The sequence below is a fragment of the Triticum dicoccoides genome, chromosome 3B (genome assembly GCF_002162155.2).
Source record: "Triticum dicoccoides isolate Atlit2015 ecotype Zavitan chromosome 3B, WEW_v2.0, whole genome shotgun sequence".
NCBI classification, from domain to species: domain Eukaryota; kingdom Viridiplantae; phylum Streptophyta; class Magnoliopsida; order Poales; family Poaceae; genus Triticum; species Triticum dicoccoides.
Genome location: NC_041385.1, coordinates 389952472 through 389974450, shown reverse-complemented (window position 1 = coordinate 389974450; position 21979 = coordinate 389952472).

Below are 21979 nucleotides of genomic sequence, written 5' to 3'. Positions count from 1 at the left end.
ATGCAAGCTCGGACTCTCGAGTCTACGAGTCGCGCTCCAAACTCTCATGCTTTTCCACGAGAGCCTGGAGCTCTTGCTGTACCTCCGCCACCCGCGCCTCCTGCTTCTCTCGCCCAGCGCGCTCCACGGCCGCATTACATTCAGCCGCGGACACCGCCTCCTTCAGGGTCGCCACCTCATTCGTGGCCCCTTAAGTACCCACGTTATCCTTGTCATTTCTCTTGCAACCAAATCCTTTTCTGTAAGGTACAACTTTAATAAGGTGTTACTCACCTTCCTTGTCCTCGAGCTGCTTCTTGGCATAGCCGAGCTTGTTCTCGGACCGCTCGAGGCTTTGCTTCAAAGCATTGACCTCCGCAGTCAGTGCGGCAGAGGTCAGCAGCGCAGCTTGCAATCCCATATTGACATATTTATTAAGACTCCTGCGTATATCTTTTTAGATCCTCAGTCCGGCTTTTCTTTCCGAACACCAAACCGAGCATCAAGGGCTACTATCTATGCGGTACTATTTTACATATATTAATATTCTTACCTCAAAGCCTGTTAGAAGGCTGCTGCAGGCTTCGGTCAGCCCGCTTTTGGCGAGCTGAACCTTCTGAATCACCGCACTCATGACAGTGCGGTGTTCCTCCTCGATGGAAGCGCCGTTGAGCGCCTCCAGCAAGTTATCCGGCGCCTCCGGTTGGACGGAGGCCGCTGGCATCATGGTCTTGCCCTTCTTATGAAGGGGCCGCCCGCCGGACTCTGAAACCACTGCAGGTTCCGGTGCGGAGTCCGGTACGAAGTCCGGGAGGTCGCCCTGTAGCACCTCCGGGTCCTCCTCCTCCGGGTGGGTCCCCCTCTGGGATCCCACCTCGGCGTTGTCAGCGTCACAGGGGGAGGAGGCGGTTGGAAGTGAAGTACTGTTCACATACGACGTGCCCAAGGACCCGCTCGATGAAGCGGGAAGATCATCCTTGGGCGGACTGCAGGGTTGTATGCGGCGTTAGAAAGACACCATGTGGCAAAAAGAAAAATCATGAAGTCATTCGGGAGTCCGGATACTTACGATCTCGCCAGGGGCTTGGCCCTTGGAGGCCAATCCTCGTCGTCGTTGCCAGCGTTGGCGGAACAGTCCGGGGGAAGAGTCCTTCCCCTCTTGGACCCTTCGGCCTCCCTCGTTGGGGAGGCCTTCCTTTTCTTTCCTCCCCCTACTGGGGGAGAGGCCTTCTTCTTCTCCTCCTAGTCCTCGTGGGAGGAGTCCGCCTTGGAGTCATCGGACACCTGAAAACGGGAACTCTTCCGAGTGCCCGTGGCCTCCTTCTTGGCCTTCTTCTCCGGCACCACGTGGGGTGCCGGAACCAGCAGCCCCGCTAAGCGGGCGTCCGCTGGATCTTCTGGCAAAGGGGCCGGACAGTTAGTCTGCTCGGCCTTCTTCAGGCAGTCCTGTCAAAGGAGAGGGAGTTTAGATCCCGCATAGAGTCAAACTATGAAAAACAAGTGTCCCGTAAAGGGTAGAATCGCTTACCTCGCTAGCCTGGCGCTGTGAGCTGAATCCGCGATCTTCGGTAGCGGATGCGGGAGCCTCGGCGCCCTTAAACAGCACCTTCCAGGCATCTTCGTACCTAGTGTCGAAGAGCCCTCTCAAGGTTCGGTGCTAAGACGGATCGAACTCCCGCAATTTGAAGGCCCGTTGTTGGCACGGGGGAATCCGGCGGATGAGCATGACCTGGACTACGTTGACAAGATTGAGCTTCTTGTTCACTAGCTTTTGAATGCAGGCTTGGAGTCCGGTCAGCTCCTCCGAATCGCCCCAAGTCAGGCCACTCTCTTTCCAAGAGGTGAGCCGTGTGGGGATGCCAGATCTGAATTCGGGGGCCGCTGCCCATTTAGGGTCACGCGGCTCGGTGATGTAGAACCACCCCAATTGCCACCCCTTGATGGTTTCCACGAAGGCGCCCTCGAGCCAAGTAACATTGGGTATCTTGCCCACCATGGGGCCTCCGCACTCCGCTTGACTGCCCTTCACAACCTTCGGCTTGACATCGAAGGTCTTGAGCCACAAGCCAAAGTGGGGCTGGATGCAGAGGAAAGCCTCGCACACGACGATAAATGCCGAGATGTTGAGGATGAAATTCGGGGCCAGATCATGGAAATCCAGGCCGTAGTAGAACATGAGCCCCCGGGCAAAGGGGTGAAGTGGGAAGCCCAGTCCGCGGAGGAAATGGGGAAGGAATACCACCCTCTCATGGGGCCTAGGGTGGGGATGGGCTGCCCCTCATCGAGGAGCCGGTGCGCGATGTCGCTGGACAGATATCCGGCGTTGTGCAGCTTCTTGATGTGCCCCTCCGTAACGGAGGAGGCCATCCACTTGCCTCCCACTCCGGACATAGTTGGAGGAGGTTGAGGTGAGATGTGCGGACTTGGGTGCTGGAGCTCGAGTGCACGGAGATGGATAAGCAAAGGAGGAAGAAGGTGTAGGTAAAAAGGTGGGTCCTTATCCCCTTATATATGGGCGGACGAAACTATGCGTCCCCATCGGCCTGATAAAACTCGCTTTTCTCCCAAGCGCCGCAATCAATGGCCCGGTTGGGTTACCCACGTCCGTATTGATGGGAATCCCGAAATAAGGGGAACACGATCTCTGCTTCGACAAGACGTGCCAAGGAAACCACTTCGCTAAACGCGCTGAGGTGGTATAAAAAAAACGATTCAAGTAAAGGCTTGGTTGTGGTGTGACGTCACGCCACGAAATACGTCAGCAGATTGAACTTGTGTTAATATTATTCTCTCTACGATGGAATGTGGAATTTATTTTGCAGAGCCGGACACTATCCTGGTGTTCACAATCTTCTATAAATTATTCGGAGGAGGAACCCGCCTTGCAATGCCGAAGACAATATGTGCGCCGGACTCGTCGTCATTGAAGCCTGGTTCAGGGGCTACTGAGGGAGTCCTGGACTAGGGGGTGTCCGGATAGCTGAACTATCATCATCGGCCGGACTCCAAGACTATGAAGATACAAGATTGAAGACTTCGTCTCGTGTCCGGATGGGACTTTCCTTAGCGTGGAAGGCAAGCTTGGCGATACGGATATGTAGATCTCCTACCATTGTAACCGACTCTGTGTAACCCTAGCCCTCTCCGGTGTCTATATAAACCGGATGGTTTTAGTCCGTAGGACACAACAACAATCATACCATAGGCCAGCTTCTAGGGTTTAGCCTCCTTGATCTCGTGGTAGATCTACTCTTGTAATACCCACATCATCAATATCAATCAAGCAGGACGTAGGGTTTTACCTCCATCAAGAGGGCCCGAACCTGGGTAAAACATTGTGTCCCTTGTCTCCTGTTACCATCCGCCTAGACGCACAGTTCGGGACCCCCTACCCGAGATCCGCCGGTTTTGACACCGACACAATGCCTACGAGCTTTTCACATATTGTGCTTCGCTTGTTTACTTTACCGTTGCTACTGTTACAATTACTACAAAACTGCTATCGTTACTTTTGCCACTGTTGCCATTACTACCATATTACTTTGCTACTAAATACTTTGCTGTAGATACTAAGTTATCCAGGTGTGGTTGAATTGACAACTCAACTGCTAATACTTGAGAATATTCTTTGGCTCCCCTTGTGTCGAATCAATAAATTTGTGTTGAATACTCTACCCTCGAAATCTGTTGCGATCCCCTACACTTGTGGGTTATCAAGACTAATTTCTAGCGCCGTTGCCGGGGAGCATAGCTCTATTCTTTGAGTCACTTGGGATTTATATCTGTTGGTCACTATGAAGAACTTGAAAGACTCAAGAACTAAGATTTTCCCCTCAACTACGAGGGGAGGTAAGGAACTGCCATCTAGATCTGCACTAGATTCTCCTTCTATTTTGAGTAAGCTTGCGACACCTAAACCTGCTACTGTATGAATTCTGATATGTCGCATGTTATTGATGATGCCACTTCTGCTATGCATGACACTTATGATGAAACTATTTCTATGCTTGATACTACTGTGCCATTAGGTGAATATCTTGATGAACAACTTTCTATGGTTAGAGACAATGAAATTATTGAAAATGAAATTATTGATGATAGTGACGATGAAGGTTCTCCCCCTAATTATGAATTGCATGTTGTTTCTGAGGGTAATGTTATGGATGAAGAAGCTGCTAGAGCTATTTTTGCTTGCAATGATAGATATGATCTTAAGAAGTTATTAGCTAAATGGAAGCATCAATCTCTTAATGCTAGAATGAAACTTGACCCTGCTTTTGCTACTTCACCTATCTGTGTTACTGATAAGGATTATGAATTCTCTACTGATCCTGAAATTATTACTTTGGTTGAATCTGATCCTTTTTATGGCTATGAATCTGAAACTGTTGTGGCACATCTTACCAAGTTAAATGATATAGCCACCCTGTTTACTAATGATGAGAAGTCGCGCTATTATTATATCCTTAAGATATTTCCATTCTCATTAAAGGGTGATGCTAAAACTTGGTTTAATTCTCTTGATCCTGGTTGTGTGCGTAGTCCCCAAGATATGATTTATTACTTCTCTGCTAAATATTTCCCTACTCATAAGAAACAAGCTGCCTTGCAGGAAATATATAATTTTGTGCAAATCGAAGAAGAGAGTCTCCCACAAGCTTGGGGGAGGCTTCTTCGATTACTTAATGCTTTGCCTGATCATCCTCTTAAGAAAAATGAAATACTTGATATCTTTTATAATGGACTAACCAATGCTTCCAAGGACTACTTGGATAGTTGTGTTGTTTGTGTTTTCAGGGAAAGAACAGTCGACTAAGCTGAATTACTATTGAATAATATGTTGACTAATGAAAATAATTGGACTCTTCCTTAGCCAATTTCTGAGGCAATTCCTGAGCCAATTGAACCAACTCCTGAGCCTATTCCTAAACCAACTCCGAAGAAGTTGGGTGTTCTATTTCTTAGTCCTAAAGATATGCAAGAGGCAAAGAAATCTATGCAAGAAAAAGGTATTAAAGTTGAAGATGTTAAGAATTTACCTCCTATTGAAGAAATACGTGGTCTTAATTTACCGGTTGTCGAAGAAACACATTGTCTTGATAACCCGACACAGGTAGTGAAGGTAAATTCTCTCTATAGATATGATAAAGTTGAAATCCCGTCTACTAAATTTCATAGCCAATGCTTAGATGAATTTGATGACTTTATGGCTAGACAAGAAAGTTTTAATGCTTATGTTGGTAGAGAATTAAAGAATAATGCTTTCGAGATTGGATGCTTGAGTGATTATATGGCTAGAGTTAAAGGTGAACTTAAACTCATTAGCAAATATGCTTCTATGGTTACCACTCAAGCTGAGCAAGTACTTAAAGCTCAAAGCGATTTGCTTGATGAATTAAATAGTAAACATGATTTTGCTGTTAGAGTGGCTACTAGAACTGGTAGAATGACTCAGGAACCTTTGTATCCTGAAGGCCACCCTAAGAGAATCGAGCAAGATTCTCAGAGAAATAATTTAGAGGCACCTAGTTCTTCTAAAAAGAAGAAAAAGAAAAATGATAGGACTTTGCATGCTTCTAGTGAACCTGTTATAGACACGCCTGAGAATCCCAATGATACTTCTATTTCTGATGCTGAAACACAATCACGTGATGAACATGAACCTGGTGATAATGTTAATGATAATGTTCATGTTGATGCTCAACCTAGCAATAATAATGAAGTAGAGATTGAACCTGTTGTTGATCTTGATAACCCACAATCAAAGAATCAACGTTATGATAAACGAGATTTTGTTGCTAGGAAGCACGGTAGAGAAAGAGAACCATGGGTTCAGAAACCCATGCCCTTTCGTCCTAAACCATCCAAGATAAAGGATGGTGAGGATTTTAAGTGCTTTGCTGAAATGATTAGACCTATCTTCTTACGTATACGCTTAACTGATATGCTTAAATTAAATCCTTATGCTAAATACATGAAGGATATCATTACAGATAAAATAAAGATACTGAAAGCTGAAATTTCCACCATGCTTGCTAACTATACTTTTAAGGGTGGAATACCAAAGAAACTTGGTGATCCGGGAGTACCAACTATACCATGCTCCATTAAACGAAACTATGTTAAAACTGCTTTATGTGATCTTGGAGCTGGTGTTAGTGTTATGCCTCTCTCTTTATATCATAGACTTGAATTGAATAAGTTGACACCTACTGAAATATCTTTGCAAATGGCGGATAAATCAACTTCTATACCTGTCGGTATTTGTGAGGATGTTCCTGTTGTGGTTGCAAATGTCACTATCTTAACGGACTTTGTTATTCTTGATATTCCCGAGGACGATAGTATGTCGATTATCCTTGGTAGACCCTTTTTGAATATTGTAGGGGTTGTTATTGATTGCAACAAAGGCAATGTCACTTTTCATGTTAATGGTAATGAGCATACGATACACTTTCCGAGGAAACAACCTCAAGTTCATAGCATCAATTCTATTGGAAAAGCTCCAACTATCATTATTGGAGGTTTTGAATTTCCTCTTCCTACTGTCAAGAAAAAGAATGATATTCTTATTGTTGGGGATGTTCATATCCCCGTTGAGGTAACCTAGTGTTATTCGAAATTTCTCCGGTTCCGTGTTAGTTAGAATGAATTTGTTAACAAGACTTGATCAACCTTGTTAGTGGATTCATTTTGATGATCATGAGATGGATGAAAGTAGCAGGCACAACCTTCTGTACTCTCTTTTTACTTTCTGTTATTTAGAATAAATAAAGCAAAAATAGTATTATCTGTCTGTTTTCTGCATTATCCGTGCAATAAAAAAATATCCTGAAAATAAAAGTCCTCCAAATGCCTTGCAAATTTAGTATGATTTTTATGGAATATTTGAGGATTTTAGGCACTAAGAAGACTGCAGGGGGCAAGCACCTGTCCACGAGGGTGTAGGGCGCGCCCCCTGTCTCATGGGCCCACGGTGGCCCCCCTCCACTTATTCCTGCACCCACACACTCCATCTTCCTCCCAAAAAAATCCCCATCCAGCTCAAGCACGAGTTCTAGCTCATTTTGCTGCGATTTTCGATCTCCTTGCTCAAAGCTCCATTCACAAAACTGCTTTGGGAGATTTTTGCTTGGTATGCGACTCCTCCATTGGTCCAATTAGTTTTTGTTCTAGTGCTTTATTCATTGCAAATTTTGGCTGAATAGGTGACCCTGTTCTTGAGCTTGCATGTCAAATTTATGAGGTCCTAAGTAATTCTAATGCATGATATAGGCTCTAGGCACTTGTGGGAGTAGTTTCTACCAATCTTGTTTAGTTTGATTCACTTTCATTTTGAAGTTACTAAAAATTTCAGAAATTTTCAGAAAATGATAAGGAGATTTTTGAGGGGCTCCTCTAGCCAAGGCTCCAAGGATAAACAAGCTAAAGAGAAGGAAAAGGCCAAGTATTGAAGAAAATATGCCCTAGAGGCAATAATAAAGTTATTATTTATATTCTCATATCATGATAAATGTTTATTATTCATGCTAGAATTGTATTACCCGGAAACATAATACACGTGTGAATACATAGACAAACATATTGTCACTAGTATGCCTCTACTTGACTAGCTCGTGAATCAAAGATGGTTAAGTTTCCTAACCATAGACATGAGTTGTCATTTGATTAACGGGATCACATCATTAGGAGAATGATGTGATTGACTTGACCCATTTCGTTAGCTTAGCACTTGATCGTTTAGTATGTTGCTATTGCTTTCTTCATGACTTATACATGTCCCAATGACTATGAGATTATGTAACTCCCGCTTACCGGAGGAACACTTTGTGTGCTACCAAACGTCACAACGTAACTGGGTGATTATAAAGGTGCTCTACAGGTGTCTCCAAAGGTACTTCTTGAGTTGACATATTTCGAGATTAGGATTTGTCACTCCGATTGTCGGAGAGGTGTCTCTGGGCCCTCTCGGTAATGCACATCACTATAAGCCTTGCAAGCAATGTAGCTAATGAGTTAGTTGGATGATGCATTACGTAACGAGTAAAGAGACTTGCCGGTAATGAGATTGAACTAGGTATTGAGATACCGACGATCGAATCTCGGGCAAGTAACATACCGATGACAAAGGGAACAACGTATGTTGTAATGCGGTTTGACCGATAAAGATCTTCGTAGAATATGTAGGAACCAATATGAGCATCCAGGTTCCGTTATTGGTTATTGACCGGAGACGTGTCTCGGTCATGTCTACATAGTTCTCAAACCCGTAGGGTCCGCACACTTAAAGTTAGATGACAGTTATATTATGAGTTTATGTGTTTTGATGTACCAAAGGTTCTTCGGAGTCCCGGATGTGATCACGAACATGACGAGGAGTCTCGAAATGGTCGAGACATGAAGATCGATATATTGGACGACTATATTTGGACACCAGAAAGGTTTCGGGTGAGATTGGGACAATACCGGAGCTCCGGGAGGTTATCAGAACCCCCCGGGAGGTATATGGGCCTTAATGGGCCTTAGTGGAAAGGAGCAAGGGAGGGGGCGCCCCCCCAAGCCCAATCCGAATTGGGAGGGGGCCGGCCCCCCTTTCCTTCCTCCCTCCTTCCTCTTCCTTCCCTCTCCCTCTCCAAATAGGAAAGGGAGGAGTCCTACTCCCGGTGGGAGTAGGACTCCCCCCTTGGGCGCGCCTCCTCCCCTTGGCCGACCCCCTCCTCCACTCCTTTATATACGGGGGAGGGGGGCACCCCATAGACACAACAATTGATCATTGATCTCTTAGCCGTGTGCGGTGCCCCCCTCCACCATAGTCCTCCTCGATAATATTGTAGCGGTGCTTAGGCGAAGCCCTGTGACGGTAGAACATCATCATCGTCACCACGCCGTCATGCTGACGAAACTGTCCCTTGACACTCAGCTTGATCGGAGTTCGAGGGACGTCATCGAGCTGAATGTGTGCAAGAACTCGGAGGTGTCGTGCTTTCGGTGCTTGATCGGTCGGGCCGTGAAGACGTACGACTACATCAACCGCGTTGTGCTAACGCTTCCGCTTTCGGTCTACGAGGGTACGTGGACACACTCTCCCCTCTTGTTGCTATGCATCACCATGATCTTGCGTGTTCGTAGGAATTTTTTTGAAATTACTATGTTCCCCAACAGTGGCATCCGAGCTAGGTTTTATGCGTAGATGTTATATGCACGAGTAGAACACAAGTGAGTTGTGGGCGATACAAGTCATACTTCTTACCGACATGTCATACTTTGGTTCGGCGGTGTCGTTGGATGAAGCGGCCCAGACCGACATTACGCGTACGCTTACGCGAGACTGGTTCTACCGACATGCTTTGCACATAGGTGGCTGGCGGGTGTCAGTTTCTCCAACTTTAGTTGAACCGAGTGTGGCTACGCTTGGTCCTTGAGAAGGTTAAAACATCATTAACTTGACGAACTATCGTTGTGGTTTTGATGCGTAGGTAAGAACGGTTCTTGCTCAGCCCGTAGCAGCCACGTAAAACTTGCAACAACAAAGTAGAGGACGTCTAACTTGTTTTTGCAGGGCGTGTTGTGATGTGATATGGTCAAGACGCGATGCTATATTTTATTGAATGAGATGATCATGTTTTGTAGCCAAGTTATCGGCAACTGGCAGGAGCCATATGGTTGTCACTTTATTGTATGCAATGCAATCGCCCTGTAATTGCTTTACTTTATCACTAAGCGGTAGCTATAGTCGTAGAAGCAATAGTTGGCGAGACTTCAATGATGCTACGATGGAGATCAAGGTGTCACGCCGGTGACGATGGTGATCATGACGGTGCTTCGGAGATGGAGATCACAAGAACAAGATGATGATGGCCATATCATATCACTTATATTGATTGCATGTGATGTTTATCTTTTATGCATCTTATCTTGCTTTGATTGACGGTAGCATTATAAGATGATCTCTCACTAAATTTCAAGATAAAAGTGTTCTCCCTGAGTATGCACCGTTGCCAAAGTTCATCGTGCCCAGACACCACGTGATGATCGGGTATGATAAGCTCTACGTCCATCTACAACGGGTGCAAGCCAGTTTTGCACACACAGAATACTCAGGTTAAACTTGATGAGACTAGCATATGCAGATATGGCCTCGGAACACTGAGACCGAAAGGTCGAGCGTGAATCATATAGTAGATATGATCAGCATAGTGATGTTCACCATTGAAAACTACTCCATTTCATGTGAAGATCGGTTATGGTTTAGTTGATTTGGATCACGTGATCACTTAGATGATTAGAGGGATGTCTATCTAAGTGGGAGTTCTTAAGTAATATGATTAATTGAACTTAAATTTATCATGAACTTAGTACCTGATAGTATTTTGCTTGTCTATGTTTGTTGTAGATAGATGGCTCGTGATGTTGTTCCGTTGAATTTTAATGTGTTCCTTGAGAAAGCATAGTTGAAAGATGATGGTAGCAATTACACGGACTGGGTCCATAACTTCAGGATTATCCTCATTGCTTCATAGAAGAATTACGTCCTGGAAGCACCGCTAGGTGCCAAACCTGCTGCAGGAGCAACACCAGATGTTATGAATGTCTGGCAAAGCAAAGCTGATGACTACTTGATAGTTCAGTGTGCCATGCTTTACGGCTTACAACCGGGACTTCAACGACGTTTTGAACGTCATGGAGCATATGAGATGTTCCAGGGGTTGAAGTTAATATTCCAAGCAAATGCCCGGATTGAGAGATGTGAAGTCTCCAATAAGTTCTACAGCTGCAAGATGGAGGAGAATAGTTCTCTCAGTGAGCATATACTCAGAATGTCTGGGTATAACAATCACTTGATTCAACTGGGAGTTAATCTTCCGGATGATAGCGTCATTGATAGAATTCTTCAATCACTGCCACCAAGCTGCAAGAGCTTCGTGATGAACAATAATATGCAAGGGATGGATAAGACAATTCCAGAGCTCTTCGCGATATTAAAGGCTGCGGAGGTAGAAATCAAGAAGGAGCATCAAGTGTTGATGGTCAATAAGACCACCAGTTTCAAGAAAAAGGTCAAAGGGAAAAAGAAGGGGAACTTTAGGAAGAACAGCAAACAAGTTGCTGCTCAAGAGAAGAAACCCAAGTCTGGATCTAAGCCTGAGACTAAGTGCTTCTACTGCAAGCAGACTGGTCACTCGAAGCGGAACTGCCCCAAGTATTTGGCGGATAAGAAGGACGGCAAGGTGAACAAAGGTATATGTGATATACATGTTATTGATGTCGCAGTAGCACATGGGTATTTGATATTGATTATGTTGCTAATATTTGCAACTTGAAACAGGGACTAAGGATTACGTGGACACTGGCTAAGGACGAGGTGACGATGCGCGTGGGAAATGGTTCCAAAGTCGATGTGATCACCGTCGGCATGCTACCTCCACATCTACCTTCGGGATTAGTTTTAGACCTAAATAATTGTTATTTGGTGCCAGCGTTGAGCATGAACATTATATCTGGATCTTGTTTGATGCGAGACGGTTATTCATTTAAATATGAGAATAATGGTTGTTCTATTTATATGAGTAATATGTTTTATGGTCATGCACCCTTAAAGAGTGGTCTATTTTTGATGAATCTCGATAGTAGTGATACACATATTCATAATGTTGAAGCCAAAAGATGCAGAGTTGATAATGATAGTGAAACTTATTTGTGGCACTGCCGTTTAGGTCATATTGGTGTAAAACGCATGAAGAAACTCCATACTGATAGACTTTTGGAATCACTTGATTATGAATCACTTGGTACTTGCGAACCATGCCTCATGGGCAAGATGACTAAAACGCCGTTCTCCGGAACTATGGAGCGAGCAACTGATTTGTTGGAAATCATACATACTGATGTATGTGGTCCAATGAATATTGAGGCTCGCAGCGGGTATCGTTATTTTCTCACCTTCACAGATGATTTGAGCAGATATGGGTATATCTACTTAATGAAACATAAGTCTGAAACATTTGAAAAGTTCAAAGAATTTCAGAGTGAAGTTGAAAATCATCATAACAAGAAAATAAAGTTTCTACGATCTGATCGTGGAGGAGAATATTTGAGTTACGAGTTTGCTTTACATTTGAAGCAACGCAGAATAGTTTCGCAACTCACGCCACCCGGAACACCACAGCGTAATGGTGTGTCCGAACGTCGTAATCGTACTTTACTAGATATGGTGCAATCTATGATGTCTCTTACTGATTTACCGCTATCGTTTCGGGGTTATGCTTTAGAGACAGCCGCATTCACGTTAAATAGGGCACCATCAAAATGCGTTGAGATGACGCCTTATGAACTGTGGTTTGGCAAGAAACCAAAGTTGTCGTTTCTTAAAGTTTGGGGTTGCTATGCTTATGTGAAAAAGCTTCAACCCGATAAGCTCGAACCCAAATCGGAGAAATGTGTCTTCATAGGATACCCAAAGGAAACTGTTGGGTACACCTTCTATCACAGATCCGAAGGCAAGACATTTGTTGCCAAAAATATATCCTTTCTAGAGAAGGAGTTTCTCTCGAAAGAAGTGAGTGGGAGGAAAGTAGAAATTGATGAGATAATTGTACCTGCTCCTTTATTGGAAAATAGTTCATCACAAAAACCAGTTCATGTGACGACTACACCAATAAGTGAGGAAGCTAATGATGTTGATCATGAAACTTCAGATCAAGTTAATACAGAACCTCATAGGTCAACCAGAGTAAGATCCGCACCAGAGTGGTACGGTAATCCTGTTCTGGAGGTCATGTTACTTGACCATGGCGAACCTACGAACTATGAGGAAGTGATGATGAGCCCAGATTCCGCAAAATAGCTTGAGGCCATGAAATCTGAGATGGGATCCATGTATGAGAACAAAGTGTGGACTTTGGTTGACTTGCCCGATGATCGGCAAGCCATCGAGAATAAATGGATCTTTAAGAAGAAGACTGACGCTACTGGTAATGTTACTATCTACAAAGATCGACCTGTTGCAAAAGGTTTTCGACAAGTTCAAGGGGTTGACTACGATGAGACTTTCTCACCCATAGCGATGCTTAAGTCCATCCGAATCATGTTAGCAATTGCTGCATTTTATGATTATGAAATTTGGCAAATGGATGTAAAAACTGCATTCCTGAATGGATTTCTGGAAGAAGAGTTGTATATGATGCAACCAGAAGGTTTTGTCGATCCAAAGGATGCTAACAAAGTGTGCAAGCTCCAGCGATCCATTTATGGGCTGGTGCAAGCCTCTCGGAGTTGGAATAAACGCTTTGATAGTGTGATCAAAGCATATGGTTTCATACAGACTTTTGGAGAAGCCTGTATTTACAAGAAAGTGAGTGGGAGCTCTGTAGCATTTCTAATATTATATGTGGACGACATATTATTGATTGGAAATGATATAGAATTTCTGGATAGCATAAAAGGATACTTGAATAAAAGTTTTTTAATGAAACACCTTGGTGAAGCTGCTTACATATTGGGCATCAAGATCTTTAGAGATAGATCAAGACGCTTAATTGGACTTTCACAAAGTACATACCTTGATAAAGTTTTGAAAAAGTTCAAAATGGATCAAGCAAAGAAAGGGTTCTTGCATGTAATACAAGGTGTGAAATTGAGTCAGACTCAATGCCCGACCACTTCAGAAGATAGAGAGAAAATGAAAGAAGTTCCCTATGCTTCAGCCATAGGCTCTATCATGTATGCAATGCTATGTACCAGACCTGATGTGTGCCTTGCTATTAGTTTAGCAGGGAGGTACCAAAGTAATCCAGGAGTGGATCACTGGACAACGGTCAAGAACATCCTGAAATACCTGAAAAGGACTAAGGATATGTTTCTCGTTTATGGAGGTGACAAAGAGCTAGTCGTAAATGGTTACGTCGATGCAAGCCTTGACACTAATCCGGACGATTCTAAATCGCAAACCAGATACGTGTTTATATTGAATGGTGGAGCTGTCAGTTGGTGCAGTTCTAAACAAAGCGTCATAGCGGGATCTACATGTGAAGCGGAGTACATAGCTGCTTCGGAAGCAGCAAATGAAGGAGTCTGGATGAAGGAGTTCATATCCGATCTAGGTGTCATACCTAGTGCATCGGGTCCAATGAAAATCTTTTGTGACAATACTGGTGCAATTGCCTTAGCAAAGGAATCCAGATTTCACAAGAGAACCAAGAACATCAAGAGACGCTTCAATTCCATCCGGGACCAAGTCCAGGTGGGAGACATAGAGATTTGCAAGATACATACGGATCTTAATGTTGCAGACCCGTTGAATAAGCGTCTTCCAAAAGCAAAACATGATCAGCACCAAGGCTCCATGGGTGTTAGAATCATTACTTTGTAATCTAGATTATTGAGTCTAGTGCAAGTGGGAGACTGAAGGAAATATGCCCTAGAGGCAATAATAAAGTTATTATTTATTTCCTTATATCATGATAAATGTTTGTTATTCATGCTAGAGTTGTATTACCCGGAAACATAATACATGTGTGAATACATAGACAAACATAGTGTCACTAGTATGCCTCTACTTGACTAGCTCGTGAATCAAAGATGGTTAAGTTTCCTAACCATAGACATGAGTTTTCATTTGATTAATGGGATCACATCATTAGGAAAATGATGTGATTGACTTGACCCATTCCGTTAGCTTAGCACTTGATCGTTTATTATGTTGCTATTGCTTTCTTCATGACTTATACACGTTCCTATGACTATGAGATTATGTAACTCCCGCTTACCGGAGGAACACTTTGTGTGCTACCAAATGTCACAACGTAACTGGGTGATTATAAAGGTGCTCTACAGGTGTCTCCAAAGGTACTTGTTGAGTTGACATATTTCGAGATTAGGATTTGTCACTCCGATTGTCGGAGAGGTATCTCTGGGCCCTCTCGGTAATGCACATCACTATAAGCCTTGCAAGAAATGTAGCTAATGAGTTAGTTATAGGATGATGCATTACGTAACGAGTAAAGAGACTTGCCGATAACAAGATTGAACTAGGTATTGAGATACTGACGATCGAATCTCGGGCAAGTAACATACCGATGACAAAGGGAACAACGCATGTTGTTATGCGGTTTGACCGATAAAGATCTTTGTAGAATATGTAGGAGCCAATATGAGCATCCAGGTTCCGCTATTGTTTATTGATCGGAGACGTGTCTCGGTCATGTCTACATAGTTCTCGAACCCGTAGGGTCCGCATGCTTAAAGTTAGATGACAATTATATTATTATTTTATGTGTTTTGATGTACCGAAGGTTGTTCGGAGTCCCGGATGTGATCACGGACATGACGAGGAGTCTCGAAATGGCCGAGACATGAAGATCGATATATTGGACGACTATATTTGGACACCGGGAAGGTTCCGGGTGAGATTGGGACAATACCGGAGCTCCGGGAGGTTATCCGAACCCCCCGAGAGGTATATGGGCCTTAATGGACCTTAGTGGAAAGGAGGGGAAAGGAGCAAGGGAGGGGGCGCCCCCCCCCAAGCCCAATCCGAATTGGGAGGGGGGCCGCCCCCCCCCCCTTTCCTTCCTCCCTCCTTCCTCTTCCTTCCATCTCCCTCTCCAAATAGGAAAGGGAGGAGTCCTGCTCCCGGTGGGAGGAGGACTCCCCCCCTTGGGCGCGCCTCCTCCCCTTGGCCGGCCCCCTCCTCCAATCATTTATATACGGGGGAGGGGGCACCCCATAGACACAACAATTGATCATTGATTTCTTAGCCGTGTGCGGTGCCCCCTCCACCATAGTCCTCCTCGATAATATCGTAGTGGTGCTTAGGCGAAGCATTGTGACGGTAGAACATCATCATCGTCACCACGCTGTCATGCTGACGGAACTCTCCCTCGACACTCGGCTGGATCGGAGTTCGAGGGATGTCATCGAGCTGAACGTGTGCAAGAACTCGGAGGTGTCGTGCTTTCAGTGGTTGATCGGTCGGGTCGTGAAGACATACGACTACATCAACCGCGTTGTGCTAACGCTTCCACTTTCGGTCTACGAGGGTACGTGGACAACACTCTCCCCTCTCGTTGCTATGCATCACCATGATCTTGCATGTGCGTAGGATTTTTTTTGAAATTACTACGTTCCCCAACAAGTATAATCTTCCTCGCGCAGCGGAAGAACGGCCGTGTGAATGGCCTTGTGATAATTTCTTGAGAGAAGCCGGGATTTATGAAGACTTTTATTCTTTGGCTGAAAATGCGGGCTTCACCGACTTCCTCCATGACCGGATCGATCACGGTTTACGCTCATCGAGGCCAGACATCCGCTCCAGAGCCTGAGCCGGAACCTCCACTGGACCCTTCTCGTCCATCATCTTATCAGTGGGATCCGGAGGAGATCGCTAGCCAGTGGTATCCTGATGACACTCCTCAGTACACCGGGGAGAGTAGCCCCGGTCCTTGGCATTAGACCAACTTAGGCCAAAAGCCTAAGCTTGGGGGATTACGTATTTCTCACCGACTTTACATTCATGTTCACACACTATTCTAGTTGTCGGTGCTCATACTCTTTCATTGTATTACCCATGCTAGTTTAATTTCTTTTTCTAGCTTTCTTCTTGTGTGTTTGATAAACCTTAAGAAAAACGAAAAAAATAGTTAGTTTAATTTCCATGCTTGCAGTAGTAATTAAGATGAAAACCCAAAAAGATTTCTCGTTCTTCTTTTACTTGTTGGGAGTTTCCCATGTAAATAGTTTTATTTTCTCTTCTTTCCTTTAGGGGTCGAGAGTAGAAGACCATATTGAAAATGTTTAGTGGCTCTCATTTGCATGATTGTTAATTTAACTTAGAGCCCATATTACTTTGTCTTCTCTCTTGAATTGAATGCTTGCAGATTCCAGCTTAGTCCAATGCACGTGCACCATTATTATTATGCACATCGTTCGCTCGTGCAAGTGAAAGGCAATAATGACGATATATGATGGGCTGATTGAGATGATAGAAGCTGGTATGAACTCGACCTCTTTTGTTTTTGTAAATATGATGAGTTCATCGTTCCTGATTCAACCTATTATGAAGTAAACATATTTGCAATGACATCTAGAGATTATAGTTGCTTATGCCATGCTTAATTAGCTATGAGTTTATAATGGTTTACCTTGCGTGCCAACATGCTATTAAAATGATTATGATGTGGTACGATGGGATGGTATCCTCCTTTGAATGAATTGAGTGACTCGACTTGGCACATGTTCACGCATGTAGTTGAAACAAATCAACATAGCCTTCACGATATTTATATTCATGGTGGATTATATCCTACTCATACTTGCACTTGGTGTAAATTAATTTTAATGCATGTTCATGATTGTTGTCGCTCTCTCACCTGGTCGCTTCCCATTCTTTTGCTAGCCTTCACCTGTACTAAGCGGGAATACTGCTTGTGCATCCAAACTCCATAAACCCCAAAGTTATTCCATATGAGTCCACCATACCTTCCTATATGCGGTATCTACCTGCTGTTCCAAGTAAATTTGTATGTGCCAAACTCCAAACCTTCAAATGAAATTATGTTTTGTATGCTCGAGCAGCTCATGTTTCAACTAGGGCTGTCTGTATCTTCCATGCTAGGTGGGTTATTCTCAAGAGGAGTGGACTCCGCTCCTCATGCACGAGAAAATGGCTGGTAACCGGGATGCCCAGTCCCATGATCAAAAAGATCAAAGCAAATCAAAATAATTAAACAAAACTCCCCTAGGGCTATTGCTAGTTGGAGGCACTCGTTGTTTCGAGCAAGCCATGGATTGATGCTTGTTGGTGATGGGGGAGTATAAAATTTTACCATTCTATTTGGGAACCACATATAATGTATGTAGCATGGAAGATACCGCCATCTCATAGTTGTTGCGTTGACAGTGAAAGTATGCCGCTCAAAATGTTATTCATCTCTATTTTAAAATTGAGGTCTGGCACCTCTACAAATCCCTGCTTCCCTCTGCAAAGGGCCTATCTATTTACTTTTATGTTGAGTCATCACCTTCTTATTTAAAAGCACCCGCTGGAGAGCACACTATCATTTGCATGCATTACTATTAGTTTATATTGGGTATGACTTGATTCGATCTCTTTTACCATGAATTACAATGTTTAGTCAGCCCTTGATCTTTAAAGGTGCTCTGCATTTATGTTTTGCGCTCTCAGAAAGGGCTAGCGAGACACCATCTTGTTATATCATATTATGATTGTTTTGAGAAAGTGTTGTCATCTGATTTTTATTATTATTGCTCGCTAGCTGATTATGCCATTGATATGAGTAAACATGAGACCTAAGTGTTATTGTGAATATGGTTAGCTCATAATCTTTGTTGAAAACTAGAATGCTGGCTTTACATATTTACAACAACAAGAGTAAATAGAGTTTGTAAAAGTTTTTCTTTATCACTTTCAGTTTATTAACTGAATTGCTTGAGGACAAGCAAAGGTTTAAGCTTGGGGGAGTTGATACGTCTCCAACGTATCTACTTTTCCAAACACTTTTGCCCTTGTTTTGGACTCTAATTTGCATGATTTGAATGAAACTAACCCGGACTGACGTTGTTTTCAGCAGAACTGCCATGGTGTTGTTTATTGTGCAAAAAACAAAAGTTCTTGGAATGACCTGAAAATCCACGGAGATAATTTTTGGAAAATGTAAAAAATACTGGCGAAAGAATCAAGGCCAGGGGGTCCACACCCTGTCCATGAGGGTGGGGGGCGCGCCCCCTGTCTCGTGGGCCCCCTGATGCTCCACCGACCTCAACTCCAACCCTATATATTCCGTTTCACGGAGAAAAAAATCAGAGAGAAAGTTTCATCGTGTTTTACGATACGGAGCCGCCGCCAAGCCCTAATCTCTCTCGGGAGGGCTGATCTGGAGTCCGTTCGGGGCTCCGGAGAGGGGGATTCGTCGCCGTCATCATCATCAACCATCCTCCATCACCAATTTCATGATGCTCACCGCCGTGCATGAGTAGTTCCATCGTAGGCTTGCTGGACGGTGATGGGTTGGATGAGATTTACCATGTAATCGAGTTAGTTTTGTTAGGGTTTGATCCCTAGTGTCCACTATGTTCTGAGATTGATGTTGCTATGACTTTACTATGCTTAATGCTTGTCACTAGGGCCCGAGTGCCATGATTTCAGATATGAACCTATTATGTTTTCATGAATATATGTGAGTTCTTGATCCTATCTTGCAAGTCTATAGTCACCTTATGTGTTATGATCCGACAACCCCGAAGTGACAATAATCGGGATACTTCTCGGTGATGACCATAGTTTGAGGAGTTCATGCATTCACTATGTATTAATGCTTTGGTCCGGTACTCTATTAAAAGGAGGCCTTAATATCCCTTAGTTTCCACTAGGACCCGCTGCCACGGGAGGGTAGGACAAAAGATGTCATGCAAGTTCTTTTCCATAAGCACGTATGACATATTCGGAATACATGCCTACATTACATTGATGAACTGGAGCTAGTTCTGTGTCACCCTATGTTATAACTATTACATGAGGAATCGCATCCGACATAATTATCCATCACTGATCCAATGCCTATGAGCTTTTCACATATTGTGCTTCGCTTGTTTACTTTATCGTTGCTACTGTTGCAGTTACTACAAAACTACGATCGTTACTTTTGCCACTGTTACCATTACTATCATATTACTTTGCTACTAAATACTTTGATGTAGATACTAAGTTATCCAGGTGTGGTTGAATTGACAACTCAACTGCTAATACTTGAGAATATTCTTTGGCTCCCCTTGTGTCGAATCAATAAATTTGGGTTGAATATTCTACCCTCGAAAGCTGTTGCGATCCCCTACACTTGTGGGTTATCAATGGCCCAACTCATTTATGGGTCATTAACAGGCTGAAAGACACACCGGGTTGGAAATTGGCCCAACACTTAAATGGGTCACTAAAAGGCCAAAAGACGTACATCCTAAAAATTGGCACATCCCTTGAATGGGCCGTTAACAGGCTGAAACCACATCGGGCCGATATTGAGTCCAAATATATAGCGGGCTACTAACGGGCTCGAACTGACGATGGGCTGCAATGGTGTCAAATAGTTAACGGGCTAAATTGGCACATCTCGTATGGGTCGTGGGCTTAAATGGACCAGACACAAGTAGGCCCTATATGGGCCAGCCTGCTAATTTTGACTGGGTCGGCCACTTTCACCTAAATGGGCCACTGTTGGGCCTTGCCACGTGCCAACGTATCATAGGCGCCTCCCGTACAATGAATGGATGACATCTGTCCCAACGCTGAGCCGACAGGTGGATCCTCCGACGAATGAGAATTTTACACGTGGAAAATCCCCATTGGTCGGGGATGTTAACGGGTTATCGGATCCAAACCGGAACCCGATAGCTTAACGACGACCCGTTATGGTGGATGCCACGTGTCGGTTACCCTTGACGAAAACACTTCCATGGCGCGCCATTTATCATCATGGAAGTGGACACTTCCGTGATGATAATTTTGGTATTGTCATGGAACACTTCTATGACAGCACAGGTATGACTATCTTGATTCTGTCATAAAATTGTCATGGATGTACATGCATGACAGAAAACGTGACCTACTGTGACAAACACGTATCATCACGGAAGTGAATTTTTTTTAGTGGATACTTCCGCTGGCACGGAAGTTCCAGGCGCTGAGTTCAACTGAGCAAGTCAGGTCCGGCGACACTACCGCTCCCACCAGCGGTACTTCCACTTAGTATTGAACTACAACCGGAACCATGGGTACTACCGCTAGCAATTGCCGCTCTACTTCTGCTCGAGGGACAGAGCTATCCAGAGAGCAAAATATAAGCGGTACTCTGTGCAGTAGTGGAATAGCGGTAGTCCCGCCGGAGCGGTACTACCGCTCCGCACGAGTGGTACTTACGCTTAGCAGTATCATGCCCAATAAATCTGCGGTAGTGTGGTGGTAGTCAGGGTCGCAGTACCGCAAGAGTGGTACTACCGCGCTGAACTACCGCTCTACTACCGCCCATTTACAGGACATAAAAATAAGCGGAAGTGGGGTAAGCACTGAACTACGGCAGTACCGCTGGAGTGGTACTACCGCTGAGCAGAGCGGTACTACCACTTAGGATGCTCTAGGAAGCTCATGCACAAGGAAAGGACAAGCTCGATTGCCGGGAAAGAAAGAGGGTGCAAAGGACTATGTACGTGCTGATTCCACCCAAACCTTTTTGAAGTGGACCCCCTCTTAATAGTACGGTGATCCTACGACTCAAATCCACCGACAATGAAATGCAAGGAAAACATCGTCTTTGTAATAGCTCAGAGGTTCACGAATCGTCTTGCGCCATATGATAGATTATCTGAAATGCTTAATGCACACGATTTGTCCACAAATGCATTGTCATTAATCACCAAAACCACTAAGGGAGAAATACGCCTTAACATCTTGTCTATGCCATGCCTTGTTTGTTTATTGTATCGTTTGCTCCTTTTCGGTTTGGTTCTTCTCATTAGAGTTTCGGTATTGGTACGAAGTGTAAGGATTCGTTCGTCTGTGCTTCATTGATTCGATCTTCTTCAAAGCGGGATAATAGGCAAGGATGATCCTTACCTTGGATACTATTATTAGCTTTACTTGCTAGATGTCTTGATGTTATCGTTTGGTCTCATTACCTACCACATGTTTGCAGCCTGCATATCGCCATGATACAACAATTAACTTTTACATCCTAGCAAACATTTGTTTGACCATGTCACCGCTTGCTCAACCCTCTTATAGTGTTGCTAGTTGCAAGTGCAGGGTCTTTCCATGCGTTGACATGGATATCTTTGGGATGTCATTATTATCATGCTTAATTCTTAAACTTGGTCAATGGGTTTGACCTCACAGCAACACTGTCTAATGACATTTATTTTGAAAAGACTCTTTGGCGATCGCTCGTTGCAACACGCGAAGGGCTCTGTGCGTCCCAAATTTGTTTCCAACCATGAT